Genomic DNA, 20,285 nt, shown 5'->3' on the forward strand with positions numbered 1-20,285 from the left:
CTATCAGCCTGAGAGGACTGAATAACAGCTAGATAATCTATGAGCCAGCTGCCTCGTCCGTGATTCGAACCGGGGACCATGAGAGCCATGGGTCGCCTACACTAACCACTGCACCACGGAGACCCGTAATTGTGTCTATCAGTCCGTGTCTGTCTATTCTTTTTTTAAATTTTCATATGTACGTTCTGTTAAACATTTTTTTTTTTGGCACAGTAGCAGTATTAATTGTTGAACTGTGTACATAAATTGCTGAATGCGAAATAGTGCATATCATGCATGTCGAGTTTTGTGTGTAGAATAATTACAGAGCAAATAAAGATCATTTTCTTTTTCTTTTTTTTTCCGTTTTGATATAATTGCTTCCGCTATTCTCTCTCTTTTAGCTTCACGCTCCGGAGGTCAAGAGTTTAAATGTTTTAAAGGACATAGGTTAGTACGTCAAGAAATATGAGGTGGGAAGAATAAGATAAGAGAATGGCATACGATTATCGTCCACGATAATGTTAACTTAATCACTTGGAATTATCATGTATCGTTATAATAACAACGTTCATATAATCATAATGAATTACCTGAAATCATCGTATATCAAACTACTGTCGCTTATAAACGATGCGTGGAAGTTAGAACAAGTCTTTAAAGCTCTCACCCTAATTAAAATAATTACGAATTTTAAATAGAAATACTAAATGATACGAAAAAAAGAGCATGGTTATTACTGTTACCCCTTTACATAGCCCCATTTTCTAAAAGAAGTTTCTCATTTTCTATGATTTCTTCACATAGTTGGGCAGCGCGCCGCAGGATGACGCTCTATGTGTAAGTGGCTCTCGACGGCATAATAAAGTTAAAACGAATGCGCCTGAGTTACGCTTCCATCGTGTATCTTCTTCGGGCAAACGGCAGCAGTGGGAAAGATCCCGAAATAACTCGTTCCCTTGTGTTTCGTTTTGAGCTTTTTATCGCTGCCTGGTGTTATAAAGATGATTATCTCGAGCACATTACACTGGTATTCATCCTAAAGATGAATAACTTACTTTTATATATTGTCTCTTAATACTTGGCCTCAAAATGTGGCGCCAAAAAATTATTTCGAGAGTCGCGTACAATTTTTCGATTCGATATCGGAGAGGTGGTGACCATCCCACGGGTCTTCCTTCCTCCACCACAGTCTTGAGTGATTGTGTCGTGTGTGGCGCGTCGCGTTACCCGGGGGACAATACCCACGGTTGTGTAATTAACCGTGTGTGATTTCCTATGTGTCACGGGTCTGTCACTTGGAGCTGTACATTCGTGTAGACTCTTTTTTAACTTTATCGTATAACTTTATTCAAACTTTTCGTGTACTCTCAAAGTGCCATTAACTCTGTGCGTGTTATGTGTGGCCTTGTGTCGTTCAGCAGAAATCAGGGATATTATCTGCAAGAAAAATAAACATTTTGGAAGTACAGCATAATGATCTATTGGTCAACGAACAGCCAATTCAAGTATGAGAATTCAGACACCCCCCTCCCGCTGCTCAAAGGTAATTGGTTCATTTTCTTACGTACTGTATTGTAGTATTTTATCTAGTTTTGGATGGTGACGACTCGATGTATATCGTTTAAGGTTAACCCTTAGCCTAATTGGTTAGGTTAGGTTAACCCTTAAGCCTAATTGGTTAGGTTAGGTTAACCCTTAAGCCTGATTGGTTAGGTTAGGTTAACCCTTAAGCCTGATTGGTTAGGTTAGGTTAACCCTTAAGCCTGATTGGTTAACACCGAGTTTCGTTGGGCGGGTGTGTATTGTTTAGAGAGCAGGCAATGAGGGTTAGGTTATCCTCTCTATTATTTTTTTTTTCAGTTGAGTGGTTAGGAAGGTGTGGAGGAGTGGGTTTGGACGTGGCAGGGAAGTGGTAAATGGGGAGGATCAGGGGAATGTATAGTCGAGAAATGTGCAATATATTTATAAAGAATGGAGATGAATGATATAGGTGTTATACATGAGTGTGGCTAGTTTCCTCGGTACGTAGTTTTAGTATCTGATGATGTTGTACGCCTGGCAGACCGGGAGCGAGGGGGAGGGGGGTGTAGTGATGTAGTGTGGCGGCGTGCGAAGGAAATTGCCCAAGCTAAGCTTTGTCAACTTTGTATAGCGATTGATAACTATTGAGTCTGGCTGCCTCTAAACAAGTGTGGGTGTTCGAGGAATGCATTGTTCTAGAGACCATTCATTTGAGAGGCGTTGTCTGCGCAAAAGATATCCTTCCATCCATGCTCGTGTTTTCTACTGGAAGGGGAAATGTCTGCTGTTTGGGTTATAAACAACGATGGTAGCAGGACCTTGCCTTGGGGGAACCCTGCTTTGTAACGAAAATTTCGATGACATTGCCGAGCTATGGCAATACTGCGGTGTGTTGTTACAATATGTCACGTACTAGTGATTATGATTACTGGCTTGCCTCACCGTAATAGTTCATACAGCAGGTTACTACACACTAACACACATACACACACACACACACACACACACACACACACGAGTCTCTTGCGCATCTGCCTGCCAGACGTATGATGTTAGGCTACAATGACCTATATCAAGCCATTAGATACAGTGATAGTGATCCTTAGGTATGCTATCCTGGCATTCGACTGGATCCTTACAGGTCAAGTCAGAGGTCGTGCCACCCAAGGATCGTACCGATATACTTGAAAGGTTTAACCTCTCTTGCTGGATCACCTGCCGCCGTTTAAGGATCAACAACACTCACTCTTGCTCGGATATCATTATTGATCGTCTGTTGGGAACTTGATTCACGCATAACTGCTGAAAATTATCCACGAAATTTTTTACGTGCATGAAAATAAAATTATTTGTTTAAATGTGCGGATTATCCATGTAACTATGACCTCTTAGGAGAAGTGGTTGAAAATTTAAGAATAGTCGATGAAAACTACCACCTTTGGTGATGCGCCCATTAGACGGGGAGGAGAAAAACTCCCACTTGACACATTGGAAAAGGATGTTGAACCTTGTTGGTCGACCGGCAAGAAGAGCTGGTCAGTGTTAGGAGACGCTACCGTGTTTTTTATTATCTATTTTCGTTCTTATTGCGATGGGGGATGAGGTGAGTTAGTTCTGTGTTGGCCAGAAGAAGGATCGAACTCCACAACTCGATTCTTAAGTGTATGTAAGTCGATTTGAGTCGTGTTTTACGGGGTTAAACACCCTAAAATAGGTGGGGATGATTTTAGAAACGGAGGGAAATATGGAGTTAGGTCATGATGATGATGATAACCAACACTAAACGTAACTCGTAGTGAGCACAACGTCGCTTCCTGAAGCTCCGCCCAAGCCAGCCTTACATAACCTGAATATTTGTCAAGGGGACGGTCTTTGGCGCCCCTTTATAAACCCCAACTATACAGATTCTCGACCACTGTGCCAACATCTCTTGCTTTACCCCTGTAGTGGCGTATAAAAGTCGTATGTCTACTTATTGTCAACATGAACCATTTGAGTATATTATTTCCACGTTGTGAAATATGCCGGCATATTCTAAATTTAGCGCGTACAGAGAGCGGAGGAAGGTTTTGTAGATCATATAAATTTTCCCAGAAAGGACGCATTATTATCCCATCATACGTAAGTCTTGGTAAAACATGTTCATAACAAACCCACGTATAGGAAACAGTGGGTAGATATCCGCTATGGCTATATTTCGTACTTCATATAGCGAACTTTTTATTACTGTTCGCTTGAAATACTGATGGTGATGGTTGACATAGAAGTTGTAGATGGAGTAACAGAGATTGTATGAAATAGTTATAGTTCTTGTTATCTGTTCTTCTAACTTGTCGTTGCAGCTTCTCTGAATCAGTCGTTTTATCAGTCGTCTTATCAGCAGCAGTACCAGTAAAACTCAGTCTATCTGTCAATAATTATTTCATATGAAACGCAGTCCTATAATATACGTACTCTCTCCTGATATACTCTCTCCATAGCAACCGTTCTTTTTTTCTTTAGTATGACGCAAGAAATAAGAATCTGATTATACCTTAAGATACCGTTGTCTGATCATGATGTGCTGCGTAAGTGCTAAAGTTGGTGTCAAGATGTTGGGGAAAAAAAAAAGAAATATTGGTTCCGTTGTTGAAGTCTGCTCCTGCGTTGTTCCCCCCCACACCCCCCCGACACCAGTAGTCTCGACCAGTCCTGTACTCTTTTGAAATGACCCTTAAGCATGACAGCACGACCCTTGAGCATGGCGGCATGACCCTTGATTCTCATAGCATAACCTTTCACTTGCAGGGTGAGTACCGTCGTACTCAAAAGGATCGTACTGTCGTGCTCATGAATCGTAATGTCGTACTCGAGGGTCGTACCGTCGTGCTCAAGGGTCGTACCATCTTGCTCCAGGGATTAAAGTAGTGTCTTCTCCTCCTAGCTGTATTATCATCATGGAGGAACCCACAATAAGATAATCTTAAAGAGCTCGCGTACCGCCACAAATTACATTAATGAAATTCGCTTACATCAGAAGCTGTAATGTGATGCCTCACATAAGGAATGAAGCCCAGCATAGTATATGTGATGGCGTTTCACATAGGTACGAGCGTCTTACTTAACGTATGTGGTGGCGTCTGTCGTAAGTTATGGTGCTGTACCCAACGTATGGGATGAAGTTTCACATCAGAATAATGGTGCCTTAGACAATGTATGCCACAGCATCTCACAAGATTAGATAATGCTTTACGTGCCATGTATAATGGTGCTTTCTATACGTCATGGTGCCTCTTATACGTCATGGTGCCTCTTATATACGTAATGGTGCCTCCTATATACGTCATGGTGCCTCTTATATACGTAATGGTGCCTCTTATATACGTAATGGTGCCTCTTATATACGTAATGGTGCCTCTTATATACGTCATGGTGCCTCTTATACGTAATGGTGCCTCTTATATACGTAATGGTGCCTCTTATATACGTCATGGTGCCTCTTATACGTAATGGTGCCTCTTAGATACGTCATGGTGCCTCTTATACGTAATGGTGCCTCTTATATACGTCATGGTGCCTCTCATATACGGCATGGTGCCTCTTATACGTCATGGTGCCTCTTAACGTCATGGTGCCTCATATACGTCATGGTGCCTCTTATACGTAATGGTGCCTCTTATACGTAATGGTGCCTCTTAACGTCATGGTGCCTCTTATACGTCATGGTGCCTCTTATACGTCATGGTGCCTCTTATACGTCATGGTGCCTTGAACAACAAATGTGTTGCCTGGCAACATAAGCAAAAGGTCTCTTACTCAGCATACGTAACGGTGCCTCATACTAAATAATTACCTGGTGGCATTTTACATAACAGAGGGAAGGTTCCTTACACAACATTGTGTTGTAATGGTTCCTCATACAAGGGCATCTTACACAAAGTTTCATTGCACAACATACATGACTGTGTTCTATAGAGCGTGTAAGGCATCACGATACAAATGGTCCACTCCTCTACTGAGATAACTGATAGATAGATAGATGGATGGATAGATGATCTCTTCATCCTTTCCTTGCCACACTTACAGACGCCAGCTGAAGCGTAGCGTCGCTGGCATATACCATATGATCCTACCAGACACGTAAATCAAGACGATATCATATTCAACACTGATAGAAGGTTGATTTGAATCGTTATGATTGGAATTACATTCGACTTATCATAAGAGGAATTATGGTCGACCTCTCATATATAACGGGAGTTATATGCCATATGTTTGGACCATAAACCTGTACAGCAGTTATTTTGAGTATATTCTCATATATGTGATATGTGTAAATTATAGACTTTACATAGCGGTAAGAGTGAATATACCCTAAGTATACTATCATATAGAGTATACCCAAGGTATATGTATCCATCATATCCCTGCACAGTGGAAATATACAGTATACCTTGGGTACGCAATATATGTACAGATCATATCCCAACAGAGTATTCATATAGAGTATACCGAGGGTACATGATATGTGCATTGACCATATCCCTACACAATGTGTATATAGGGTATACCCCAGGTGTTTCATATGTGTATAGATCATATCCCTACAGAGTGGTCATATGGAGTATACCCAGGGTGTATGATGTGTATAGACCATATCCTTACACAGTAGTCACATACACCCAGTGGTCGTACTGGGTATGTGATATATTTAAACTGTAGCCCCACATATGTACAGTCTCTGCAAATCATATTTGTTGCTCTCCTCTGGACCTTCTCTGTTAGCTCTTTGTGTTTCTTTAGGTACGGGGCCGAAAACGACGCGAGAAGCTTATGCTAGTGTTGGTCCTGTGTAGGAAGTGAACAGCTCGCTGAATTATTCTTCGGCCATGAACTTCAGTGCTGTTCTAATATTTATTGGCTGACAAACAGATGTGTGTGTGTGTGTGTGTGTGTGTGTGTGTGTGTGTGTGTGTGTGTGTCTGTGTGTTAGTGTGCGTCGGTGTGTGTGTGTGTGTGTGTGTGTGCAATATCCCAAACTATAATGATAATTAGTGAACTTGTGGCCTGCTCGACTTAACTTGCCATCTGTGGCAACATCTATTCAACATTGAACATACACTTTATCCCCCGACACACATAGCAACACTTAAGGGAACCAAAAAGCCTTCACTCCATTTACATAACCTCCCCGAAGGGAACACTTATTTTACCAACATTTGCAGGACTGGCTGCGCTTCCCCTCACCTCTCGTTGTTAGTGTGTGTAGGTGTGTGTGTGTGTGTATGTGTGGGTGTGTTTGTGTGTGTTCTCAACCACTGTCTTTACCACGTTCGTCTTGGATATCTTTAAGTATGTCTCCCCTCCCACCCCACCTCATAGTGAAGTACCTCCTCTCTCCCCCACCCCCATAGTCGTCATGAAGTACCTCCTCTCTTCCCCCCCCACCCCCACCACCCCCCACCCCCCCACACACACCCCTTCACCATCCCTCACCATTATCTATCGCTTTCGTCCTTCCTTCTCTCACGAATTAATCGCCTCTCGCTCCCTGGTTCCAGTTTGTTTCCATGGCCCTGACGCTTGTTTGCCTCTCTCTCTCTCTCTCTCTCTCTCTCTCTCTCTCTCTCTCTCTCTCTCTCTCTCTCTCTCTCTCTCCCGCCCCATAATCTTTCTCCCACAGTCCTCGGTGAACGGGCTCCTCCTCCTGCTCCTGCCGCTGCTGGGAAACCCGAAGACGTCGCATTAATCTTTGTCAGAAGCTGTGGCCCCGCCCGCCCCCGCTGGACCGGGACGTTTTCATGAATAAGTCAGCCTGTGAACCACCTGGCAGCTGGCTGTCTTCTCTCCCCCCCCCTTCCCCCCTCCTCACCGAGCACCACCTGGTTATCTTCACCGAGTATTTGGCTACCTCTCCACTAGCAGCTGTTTACCTCGACCTAGTAGGTGGTTATCTTCACTTATCAGCTGGTTACCTTTACCTAGCAGCAGCTGGTTTGCCTTCTTATCAAGCTGCTTACCTCAACCTAGCAGCTGGTTACTTTTACTTATCAGCTGACAACCTCCAGTTGGCAATTGGTCACTTTCACTTAGTAACTTGCTTCCTCCACCTAGCAATTAGTTGCTTTTGCATAGCAGCTAGCTACCTTCACCTAGCAACTGGTTGCTTATAGCTAGGAAGTGGCTATCTTCACCTAGCATCTTGTTATCCCCACTAGTACCTGGTTATCTATATCCTAGCAGATTATTCCCTCCACCTAGTAACCGACCAACTCCACATAGCAAGTTGCTACCTTCGCCTAGCAGCTGCTTACCTTCACCTAGCAGCTGCTTACCTTCACCTAGCAGCTGCTTACCTTCACCTAGCAGTTGGCTACCTTCACTTAGCAAATGGCTACCTTCACCTAGCAACTGCTTATCTTTACCTAGCAATTGCTTACCTTCGCCTAGCAACTAGCTTCCTTCACCTAGCAACTGGTTTCCTTCGCCTAGCAGCTAGTTACCTTCACTTAGCATCTCCCTTCATCTAGCAACCCCTCTACCTTCACCTAGAAACTGGCTTCCTTCACCTCACAGCTTTCTTTTACCTTCACCTAGCCAGTGGCTAACTCCACCTGGAGGTTGGCCACCACAACCTAACAGCTGAATACTTCCACGCGCGCTCCTAGCTTACACCCCCCCCCCCCCCCCCCCCACACACACACACAACACACACTCACACACACCCCGCCCAGCAGCTGGTCACATCAACATCTTTGAGAGACGTCTGCTCTTTACCGCCTCTCTTAACTCCATACCATTTCTCGCAACAACATCCCATCGTAAAGGTTATGGCCCCGTGGTAGTTGAGATTAACTGGCAGTTAGCACCTGCAAAATACATTTCGTCGACATTTCTAACCCTTGAAGAATTTGCAGACAAAAAAAAACACGTGAATTGGGGAAATAGACACTACGTTGATGTGCAGGCGACGTGAGTCACCTTGCCCCCGTAGACTGACGTGTTCGTGTTTGAGGGCGACGCTACGTCCCGTTACGTTGCATGTGTCCAGGAGTGAGTCCAGGGCCTGTGCCAACAAGACTACCTACCGCCAGTGTTAGCGGGTCATGGAGGGCCGGCCGGCGCCTGTTGCGTTATTTAGTGAACATTACGAGTCAAGTGGAGGGAAGCGTCCAGGCCCACTTGCTCCCTGCCAGACCGACCGACTCGCTCGCTCACCCTCACTGTTCCTGTTGTCAAGCTGACGACTCGATCTTTTTTTTTTTCTTATATTCCCCGTCCATTGTGAGATCCAAGTCCCTTCCCCACCCCTTCCTTTTTTTTTTTTTCTGTTGCTGCCTCTATATCAAACTGTGACTCCTGGGCCTTGCTACTGCCTCTACTGCATGTTGTCACTCTTGTGTTCTTCAAGTCACTGCTACTCCCTCAACCACATGTTGTGACTCCTGTGTTCATACACAGCTGACTCTCTCATCCTCTGTGAGGTTCAGATCCCTGCCTATATTGTTATATGGGAGGGTTAGGTCCTTAGGGCGTGCTACTGCTGCCTTTATCGTCCACTGTGAGGTTCAGGTCCCTAATAGGGTCGCTAGTGGTGTCTCTACGGTCCATTGTACGTCTAGGGTTCCTCTGACCACCACCGCTCCTTCTAACACCCAGGGTTCTCCTGCGCCGTTAGTACAAGCAGGAACTGGAGGAGGAATAACACCAGAAGAGGTGTGAACTATTGTTCATTATCGCGACGGAACCATAGAGCGTGTGTCAAACATTCAGTCTCGGTAGACATCTTGATGTAGGTCGCTGTGTATTGCAGTGTTCCGATGATCTGTCAGTGGACTGTGCAGGTGCTCCTGTGTCTGGCGTACGTTCAAGTGTATGGAAGTAAAGTTCCTTTATCGTCAGGTAAGGTGTCGTCTCAATCTACCGTCAGCTGTGTCTTCTAAGTCAAAGGTCAGGTGTCATTATCCTGTGGTTACATTAGATAAGTTGTCGTTTGTGATGTTGTACTTTCTGCAGTTTGTTGACATGGTAATGGACGAGGGTAAACATCATCACACAGCAAATGACTGTTATGAGAATGCGAATTTCATCAATCTTGAGTTTTTTTTTTTTTTTTTTACTAATTTTAAAGTGATTTGATTAGAAACGAAACAACAGATGATTTCCATTGTAATTTTTTTTTTCTGAGTGTTAGTAATAAGCTCTTTACAAGTAGCATTGAAAACAGTAACTGTTAGCAGGTAAAAAAGGTAAAATTGCCTATTCATATGATTTTTTAGCTCTCTCTCAGAACTTTGTATTGTGAAAAAAGTCTTTTTGATAACTATCAGAAAGACTGGCTCGTCCGCGTCGTCTCGTAGTCAACGGAACCAAAGTTTTACGCGCCCTCCTGCCAGGAATTCGAGGGTGGGTCTCGCTACAGAGGGTTTTTTTTCTCAACAGTATCCCGCCATTAGAGAGTACACTTACTGTATGAGATCCGTGATATTGCTAATGGAATGTGATTACACAAGACCGTCACCAGGCCGTACCTTGCCTGAAGGAAAGATAATGACATATATATATATATATATATATAAACCATCTCCAGTAAATGGCACCTGTTTAGAAGCCTTGCATGATTCGCTGTCTATACGTCTCGTCTGTAAAAGAAGAACTCTTGGGAGAGGTCAGAGGATGTTCAGCTAAAGGCGAGCTATAGCTGAAACCCTCCAGCTTCTGTCACCAGACTAGAGAGAGGTTTAGATACACAGCTGCGAAAGGGAATTAAGAACATAATAATGAATGAATGAATAAGTTATCCAAACAGACGAATAAGTAGGAGTGCCTCCAAGAACCTGAAAGAATTGGAGTGGCCATGGCAGCGGATGGAGCAGTGGGTGGTTGAGGGGGGAAAATGACCTGGATGTGTTAAGGAGTGTGTGGAATAAGTCACTCCCTGTAACAACAGAGAGGAATAAGGTTGACGTTACTGCCGTCTCAGCAGTGTTGTAGAGGTGCGAGTCATGGGTCCTGGATACAGGAAGCTGAGTGTAACCGGGAGAACTGAACAGGGTGTACTGGTTTGGACATACGGACAGGATGAGTGAAGAGAAACAGACTATGTGGGTATACATCAGAATGGGAAGGGGGCAAGGAAGAGGGAGACACCAAGAAAGATATGGGATGATGGAGCGAAAGAGGATTTAATGCTTTATTAGGTTAGGATTGTTCACGAGGGTAAGATATGTGCATTTGATAGAGCGAATTGGAGAGATGTGGTATACAGGGGGTGATGTGCTGTCATTGGGTTGAAACATTGGGATCTATTTTCAGCTTTCCTTTGAACCCAAATCTATTGATTTTGGTACCATCTTTATTGTCCTCCTCTGGACCTTCTCTATTTACTCTTTGTGCTTCTTTAGATGAGGTAGCCAGACATGTCAGATACATCAGCTGATCAGGACCATATCGTCCCCTGTGACCCCCACATAAAAATTTATCTTTTTCCTCTCTCTCTCTCTCTCTCTCTCTCTCTCTCTCTCTCTCTCTCTCTCTCTCTCTCTCTCTAACTCAGGTCATTATTATTGGCCCGGAAATAGCCGGAACCCTCTGCCTCTTCTCTTTATTGCCTGATGGCCCGACCTTCCCAACAGGCCAGGACAGTCCTCCCCCCCCCCCCCCCTCTCTCTCTCTCTCTCTCTCTCTCTCTCTCTCTCTCTCTCTCTCTCTCTCTCTCTCTCTCTCTCTCTCTCAGCTCTTGGCCCTATATATATATATATATATATATATATATATATATATATATATATATATATATTTTTTTTTTTTATTATTATTTTGCTTTGTCGCTGTCTCCCGCGTTCGCGAGGTAGCGCAAGGAAACAGGCGAAAGAAATGGCCCAACCCACCCCCATACACAATGTATACACACACACGTCCACACACGCAAATATACATACCTATACATCTCAATGTACACATATATATACATACACAGACACATACATATATACCCATGCACACAATTCACACTGTCTGCCCCCATTCACTCCCATCGCCACCTCGCCACACATGGAATACCTTTCCCCTCCCCCCTCATGTGTGCGAGGTAGCACTAGGAAAAGACAACAAAGGCCCCATTCGTTCACACTCAGTCTCTAGCTGCCACGCAATAATGCCCGAAACCACAGCTCCCTTTTCACATCCAGGCCCCACACAACTTTCCATGGTTTACCCCAGACGCTTCACATGCCCTGATTCAATCCACTGACAGCACGTCAACCCCGGTATACCACATCGATCCAATTCACTCTATTCCTTGCCCTCCTTTCACCCTCCTGCATGTTCAGGCCCCGATCACACAAAATCTTTTTCACTCCATCTTTCCACCTCCAATTTGGTCTCCCACTTCTCCTCGTTCACTCCACCTCCGACGCATATATCCTCTTGGTCAATCTTTCCTCACTCATTCTCTCCATGAGCCCACACCATTTCAAAACACCCTCTTCTGCTCTCTCAACCACGGTCTTTTTATTTCCACACATCTCTCTTACCCTTAAATTACTTACTCGATCAAACCACCTCACACCACACATTGTCCTCAAACATCTTATTTCCAGCACATCCACCCTCCTGCGCACAACTCTATCCATAGCCCACGCCTCGCAACCATACAACATTGTTGGAACCACTATTCCTTCAAACATACCCATTTTTGCTTTCCGAGATAATGTTCTCGACTTCCACACATTCTTCAAGGCTCCCAGGATTTTCGCCCCCTCCCCCACCCTATGATTCACTTCCGCTTCCATGGTTCCATCCGCTGCCAGATCCACTCCCAGATATCTAAAACACTTTACTTCCTCCAGTTTTTCTCCATTCAAACTTACCTCCCAATTGACTTGACCCTCAACCCTACTGTACCTAATAACCTTGCTCTTATTCACATTTACTCTTAACTTTCTTCTTTCACACACTTTACCAAACACAGTCACCAGCTTCTGCAGTTTCTCACATGAATCAGCCACCAGCGATGTATCATCTGCGAACAACAACTGACTCACTTCCCAAGCTCTCTCATCCACAACAGACTTCATACTTGCCCCTCTTTCCAAAACTCTTGCATTCACCTCCCTAACAACCCCATCCATAAACAAATTAAACAACCATGGAGACATCACACACCCCTGCCGCAAACCTACATTCACTGAGAACCAATCACTTTCCTCTCTTCCTACACGTACACATGCCTTACATCCTCGATAAAAACTTTTCACTGCTTCTAACAACTTGCCTCCCACACCATATATTCTTAATACCTTCCACAGAGCATCTCTATCATATGCCTTCTCCAGATCCATAAATGCTACATACAAATCCATTTGCTTTTCTAAGTATTTTTCGCATACATTCTTCAAAGCAAACACCTGATCCACACATCCTCTACCACTTCTGAAACCACACTGCTCTTCCCCAATCTATATATATATATATATATATATATATATATATATATATATATATATATACATATATATATATATATGTATATATATATATATATATATATATATATATATATATATATATATATATATATATATATATTTATATACACACCCGAGACCCCCAGCCTACGGGCCACCTCGACCAGCGCCAGCACTCTGCTATGGTCCTCACGTCCAGAGCCAGTGGGGGTGGGAGTGTGTGTGTCTGGTGGTGTCATACCACTCCCCTCGGTCCTTCTGTCTCGCTAAAACCTTTTTCCTACCAGCGTCAAGCCGTGAGCGTACTCTCACATCCCCCTCCTTGACTCAGTGATACAGTCCGACTCTCCTACTCTCACCCCTGGTTTTATTGCGGACGCGACCAGCTTCTCTCTCTCTCTCTCTCTCTCTCTCTCTCTCTCTCTCTCTCTCTCTCTCTCTCTCTCTCTCTCTCTCCAACGTGACCTTCCTACCCACCTCGCTACGTCCTCACCCCATCCTTTAATTACAACTCAGCGGCAGCTGTGGTCACGACTACAGCTGGCCAACAAAACTGACCCCAGCAGCTGTGGGCATGGTCACAGCTAACCGCCATAAGCTAACCCCAGCAGAGCAGCTGTGGTAGTGATTACAGCTAACCACCGTAAGCTTACTCCAGCTGCTGTGGTCATAATTACAGCTAACGACCACAGCTGACCCCCAGTTTCTGTGCTCATACTCACAGCTTGCCACCACAGGTAACATTAGCAGCTGTGGTGGTCAAAGGGAACGAGGGACGCATATCAGAGGAACCATCTCGAAATGGGTTGGAGGTCACCAGTGGAGTACCGCAGGGTTCTGTCCTGGGGCCGTTGCTGTTCCTGATCGTTGTGAATGACTTGCCAAAAGTTGCGAATTGCTTTTCGAATATGTTTACAGATGACGCAAATGTCATGTGGGTTAGTGAAGATCGAAGAGGATTGGATCAACTGCTGGGGGAAATCTGAAGGACACCAGAGTGTACATGAGAAAGACTGACAACAGGAGGCCTGATTGGCCCACGACTGGGTTGTTTGCACATCAGCCTTCTGGTGTCCCCGTTACTGCCGTCGTTAAATGGTTGATGAGATTCATCTCAAGTAAATGTAGATGAGGTTAGGCAGTGAAAGAAGGCCTCGGTATGAGTGATATTTAGCAAGATACAAGCTACAGGAATCAGTGTAGACAGGGTTTTGGGAGATGACATCGTCCCTAACCTGTCGCCAGAGTCCCACATTAGGAAAACAGTAAAGGAGGTCAGCTGTCTGGTGGCAAATATGAATTATGACCTCAACCATACCCAGATGTATTGGGTATGGTAGAGGTCACAATACATCTGGGTATGGTGGAGGTCATAAAAGATCTGGTCATGGTGTAGGTCACAACGCATATGGTTACAGAAGAGGTTGCAATACTTCTAGGTGTATTGGAGGTTACAATACATATGGTTGCAGTGGTCACAATACATCTGGATGTGTTGGGTACATCAAAGCAGGAAGACTTGCTTAAGCGCTTCTCTGTATTTCAACACATCTTCAGAAGCAAATAGTAACAATTCACATTTGGAGGAAAATATACGGTAGATGTTAACAGGATTACATTTTACACTGATAGATAGATAGATAGATAGATAGATGGATAGACCAGTGTCAAGCATCAAGAGCATCTCCAGTATAACCCAGAACATTTGCATCTATAATTATTACTTCTGACCTTCACACTTTTTTCATATTTCCTGTAATACTGTTACTGATGTTCCTTCGCTTCTCTGCCTCCTCCTCTGAAGTCAGTCCAGTGACCTCATCTCCACTCAGTCTTGAGGAAGGTCTTGAGGCTGTTATGATCTACAGTACGACACACCATTAAAATGTCTCTAAGGGCTTGTCTTCCTCACCGGCTTCGAGTTTCAAGGTTTTATCATCACAATAGCTTATGGTCGTAATGACGTCTCGCTCCCTCGACTCCTCTTTGTTTCCCTTTTAACATCTGGACCATAATTGGAGCTCAGCCACCCTTCCTACGTTTTCCCTTCAAGGTGATTCTCTTCTTAGACCAAGATGGGCAGCTCGTTCGATCACTTTTATCAATATCATCTTCTTTGTCTTTCTCTTCGACTTGCTCTTTTATACACCCTTATTGTCTGTCTGTCATCCTCTTAACATTTTCCTTCCCATTTAATCACCCTCCTCTTTCTCCTCCTGCTCCCTCTCCTCCTCCCTGTACCCTCCTCATCGCACTGTACCCAATACAATTGGCTGGCTAATCGCGCTAATAGTTATCCCAATATTTGGCATCAGTTTATAGCGGGGCTGCCGGGTTACGTATCCCGGGGCAGGTGATGGTGTGGACGGAGGACCTGGGTGTTATAATGGTGAGGTGACTGGAGGACACTAGGTAGACACGAGTGTTCAGCCGTAGGCAGTTGGCCAGGAGCGAAGAATGCTGGAGGAGTGAGGGAGAGTGTATTATATTGGACAAGTGAGGGAGGATGCAGGATTCTGAGGGGTGTTGGAATACGTTAGAAGGACATATAACAGGAGACCTGATGGTCCATGACAAGAGTAATTGTTTGATTTGCTTAGATCGTGGCATGAACAAAGAGGAAGGCACCTCCCCACTCAATAAATTTTACCAAGTGCTACAGTGGGTCTAAACACTAGAAAAAGAAAGACAGTGTGTAGATATTTACTGATTATTGTTACGATGAAAATAATTTCGTCTCGCTTTGATTTAAAGGTATTGATAATCTTTGCATTTATCACGTATGGTGGTTGATTATTCTCATGTTCTACCACTTTGCAGCCGAAAAAATAAGGAGAAATTATGTTGACGTTGCTATTCCATCTTCCTTCATTCCTCATATTATTATTCGTTGTCATTACATGTCTGTCTGAGGTGAGAAAATTTTCGTAGGTTATTGTTGTTGTTGTTATTATTTGGTATTTTGAATACGTCTGTTACACTTCCTTAGAGTCTGTACTCCTTTAGAGTTTCTCCTCAAAGTTTATTTCTGATTAATGGGATTAGTTTTGTTGCTCTTCTTTGAATTCGGTCCATGTGTTGGTTCATCGTCGATAAGGTTTGGTGACCAGAACTGAACATCGTATTCCGAGTGAAATAAGACCAAGTCGTTATGAAGAGTGAGTGTTACATCAACTGTCTTTGTAGTTAGTCTTTCTGGTCACAAATTCTTGGATTCTGTTGGATGTTATGTTAGCTACTATGCATTGTTACTCGAATTTTTTGGTCAATACTGACAAACGCTCCATGGACTGTTCGTACTTCTACTTGTAATGAAAGTTTATGAAACATTTTGTTTTTATGGGTTTTGTATATATATATATATATATATATATATATATATATATATATATATATATATATATATATATTGGCGCTGGTTTATTATATCTTTTGCACCACAGTGCTCTACTTTCCACGTAACTGTGGTAAAATCCATTTGTCATTTGGCTGATCACTCCATCATGGTTGTCCAGCAGTAATGGAGGGAAATGACTGATGGCTTGAATGAGAAAGAAGTGTAAGTTGATTAATTTAATAAAGTGCATGAGATTACGCCTGACGTGACGTAAGGTCTGTGTGGAGCTCTACTTCATGAAGAAGATCTGAATCAACTTTGTCCTCACTTAAGTTCTACCTCGAGTTGTGGACCCCAGGACAATACCTCGGTAACGTTGCAGTCACGAAAATGGTAAAACCAGTGATCATCCAACAATATAGCCACACTGGAGAAAACCTAGAATACCTAAGGTGTGGAATTACAGAGGGGTCGATTTACAGCATAGCGCAAGAGTCGTGGAAATTCAACTTTACCTTCCATATTGATTTTTCATAGTAAAAGGCACAGATTTCGGGTAGTTGACGCTTACAGCAAAATTTTAACAGTTGTGGGGAAAGCAAAGTGTCACTTATTCTCAAGAAACGATAGACCTTTCCTGAAAGGACGAAGGCATATATATATATATATATATATATATATATATATATATATATATATATATATATATATATATATATGCAAAAAAAAAGTACACACGTAGCGAGTGTACATAAGATGCAGGTAAAAACTACAAGGAAAAGGAAAATACAAATTGTCAACATATTCGGTTTGGTTTATATGAATTAGATTACTTTATCAGCATGGAAAGAAATGTAGATATATTTTCCAGGACATAGCTTAACCTAATTATGTGACTTGATATACATAGTAGGTCGTCTAGGGTGACCTGTGCCTCTCATTCCTCTTACCTAACTCATAAGTCATTTGCTTGCCCACCCAAGCAGCGGTTAGCACAATGTATCCATGTTCTCTTTGCTTGTACTCATTCTTGACAGTGTAATATACGAAAGCGCTTGACACTTCGTATCCTTTGCGAATATGATAATCGACTTCAGACGTTCAGCAACCGTAAGAACCATCGTGGCGCCAGCACCACCAGGGCAAGCTCATCAAGGTCGGGACGTCATTGGATATGACGATCCACTGAAGAATATAGGGAAAAGCTTCTCCCAAAACCTATTCTGAGTGAACGCTGGAGGACGAGGAGGAGGAGGATGTTGCTGTCCGCCTGGCAGACTGCTTCTGGGGACGAGATTTGGCCGTGTGCCAGTGAATTCAACGTTGAGTTCCCGATGAACAAAACGTGAGCCATCATTCACGTCCGCCTACCATACACCACTCATGCTTCGCCCACCGACGCACATAGGCACGCACGTTTACGTACGCTTTGGCTATGTTCTTCACTCATGGGCTTAGCGCACAAGTCTCCAGCCCTACCTTGATCTTAAGTCTTTTGATAATTAAGTAGTTACTATTATATACCTCCCAGTTCTTTGATATCTGTAAATTATTGATTTTTTCCTTGTTCTTGTGTTTATTATTATTGTTATTATTATTATTATTATTATTATTATTATTATTATTTTTATTATTATTCCCATACCAACTTTCATACACACACCCAACTTTTTCTGTACGATACACGTCCCCCACACATCTCCCACGTCCTCCTAGCTATCATCCACTGACGCCCCCCCCCCCCCCCACACACACACACACACACACGCACACACACACAAGCCATGTCTTGGCAAAAAAATTCCGTGTCCTCCCCATGTATTTTCAAAGGCGATGTCACCCTTACATTCTAGTACTTTGTCATCTCTCCTTTGGCCTTGATTACTATCTGCAGACGTCTGGGCATGGGGTTGGCATGGTTCCTGAAGTATTCTAGGTCCATGTTTTGGGTCCATAGGGTCTTGCTCTCCAGCATAAGGCCACTCTAGCAGCTGAATGTGTTTCTCTGATGACCAGTTCATAACCTCTCTATCCTTATGGCAGGGGGCATTACTTTGCATAAATGATCACTCTCGTAAACCTCATAAAAAGGAAGTAGATGTTCCTCTATCACCTTGATGTACTGCTCTCCATTCACTGAATGTTTTTACGTAAGTACAACCCTCCCCTACCCATTACACTACTTGATTATACTATCTGGGTGTTTCACCCTCTTCTGTGAAATGAGAGTCATACCGGCTGGTACCCTCCGGCCTCCTCATCCTCCCCTACCTCGAATGCACAAACTTTAATGAACTTTCTTCAGAAAACATCACCTTCACAGTTGCTCACTCCAGTCCTTGTATTCCTTTACAAATGTGGTCGTTTGCATTTCATTTCTTTCGTAACTTAGCGGAGGTTTGGCAGCTGGTTTGCTGGATGGAATGTGAAGGTCCTCTTGCAAGCGATGTTGATTGGTTCTTTGAGAGAAGTTTCCACGAAGTTATGGATGATTTTCTTAAGTTCGGTGGCTGAAATGGGAGGTTGCTTCAATACCTCTCGTTATAGGAGGTTATCAGTAGATCTAGAAGTCTTCCTTGGGTAACCAGGGACAGGTTTTGATGATGGGATGACGTTGTAGGGGGGAGGAGGGGTTGAGCGCTGGCAAGCACGTGCCTGATCTTGCATTCTGAGCACTCAGTGGGCATAGAAATCTCACGCGCACCTTCTTACTTCAAGGGGAGAATTCCGGCTCTTTCCTCCTTAGAAAGGTAAGTGCTATCCATCTTAAAGCACAGATGGAAGAAATACAGCACCCAGAAGTGAAATTCCCGAATCGAAATGGCAGCCAGGAGGAGTAAAGGAAGAATAGCCTTCCCTGAAGATAGGCCTAAGGCAGCTGAGGCTGGTCGTTGGTGCTCAACCCGTTAGAGCCACTAGTCTCAGCGACCAGACGTACGATGATATCACCCTGAGAGCCTCATATGCTTGTACCCACAGCAAGGTTTAGCCTTGTGTCGCCTTTGAAGAATTTTATGTGGCCGGACGATAATCTTTTTTTTCTTTTTTTTCCGGACTCTGTATCTCCTGTACGACGACTCCCAAATTGCACCTCCTCCGTCTGCGTCTCGTGCACACGATATTCGTCTCCTTCGTACCACCTGCTTCTCTCAGACACTATCAACGTCTTCCACATACAACCCACATCTCTCTTTTTCTCTCTCGTACACCAGTAATGTTCTCTCTCTCTCTCTCTCTCTCTCTCTCTCTCTCTCTCTCTCTCTCTCTCTCTCTCTCTCTCTCTCTCACCATCCATGTCTGCCATACACCAAACACGTACAGTGCCTATGTGTCCTACTTTACCCATATATTTCTCACACATACACAAACCCCAGCGTACTCCATACACAAGCAGAGCCTCCCCATCCTCACACACACACACACACACACACACACACACCCCTTGTCTCCAACCTACTATCCCCATCTCTCCCATATATATCTCCCACGTCTCCTGTGTCTCCTGTGTACCACCATCATATATACCCCCAACCCCCAGGCGGCGTCTCCTCCCAGGCAGCCACAATGCAGCGGGAGTCTGGGAGCGAGACAGCATGTGGCCACATTAAGGTTTGCACTAAATTGTTATAGAGGAGTTGTGAGGGCGGCGTCGTCTTTTCTATCGAGACATTACACCGATCTCCGTCATGGCTTTATGTGACGTTAACTTTCACGAGGATTGCGGGGCCCTTGTGCTGTGTTTACAGGTCCCTGGGTGAGACTCAAGGAAATAGGTTTCCTTCTCGAGTAACCTGGATTTCTGTCGACAGTGTACGTCGCCATGATTTCTCGTTCCTGTTCCCTGTCTTACATTCTGTGTCACCTTTGTTGCCATTTTCCTTTTTTTTTTGTTTTGTTTTGTTTTTGTTTCTTGGATCTTTATATTACGTTCTGTGTCATCTTTGTTCCCATTTCAGGTTTTCCTTTTCTTTATTTTTTCCAAGCTGGGTCGTCTTTTT

The 20,285-nt window shown here is 43.8% G+C and overlaps 1 protein-coding gene across 4 annotated transcripts in view; it reads left to right on the plus strand.

Moving 5' to 3' along the window:
• Positions 1-20,285, plus strand: part of LOC139750241 (NFX1-type zinc finger-containing protein 1) — a 612,387-nt gene that overhangs the window by 181,554 nt on the left and 410,548 nt on the right. Inside the window, exon 1 of one of the 4 annotated variants that reach the window (XM_071664748.1) lies at positions 1,064-1,525. The exons of the other annotated variants lie outside the window; for them this stretch is intronic. The gene's annotated coding sequence lies outside the window, so the exon portion shown is untranslated. Of the gene's footprint in view, positions 1-1,063; positions 1,526-20,285 lie in introns of those variants that run through there. 4 annotated transcript variants of the gene reach the window in all.

The sequence above is a fragment of the Panulirus ornatus genome, chromosome 9, assembly GCF_036320965.1.
Source record: "Panulirus ornatus isolate Po-2019 chromosome 9, ASM3632096v1, whole genome shotgun sequence".
Classification (NCBI taxonomy): Eukaryota; Metazoa; Arthropoda; class Malacostraca; order Decapoda; family Palinuridae; genus Panulirus; species Panulirus ornatus.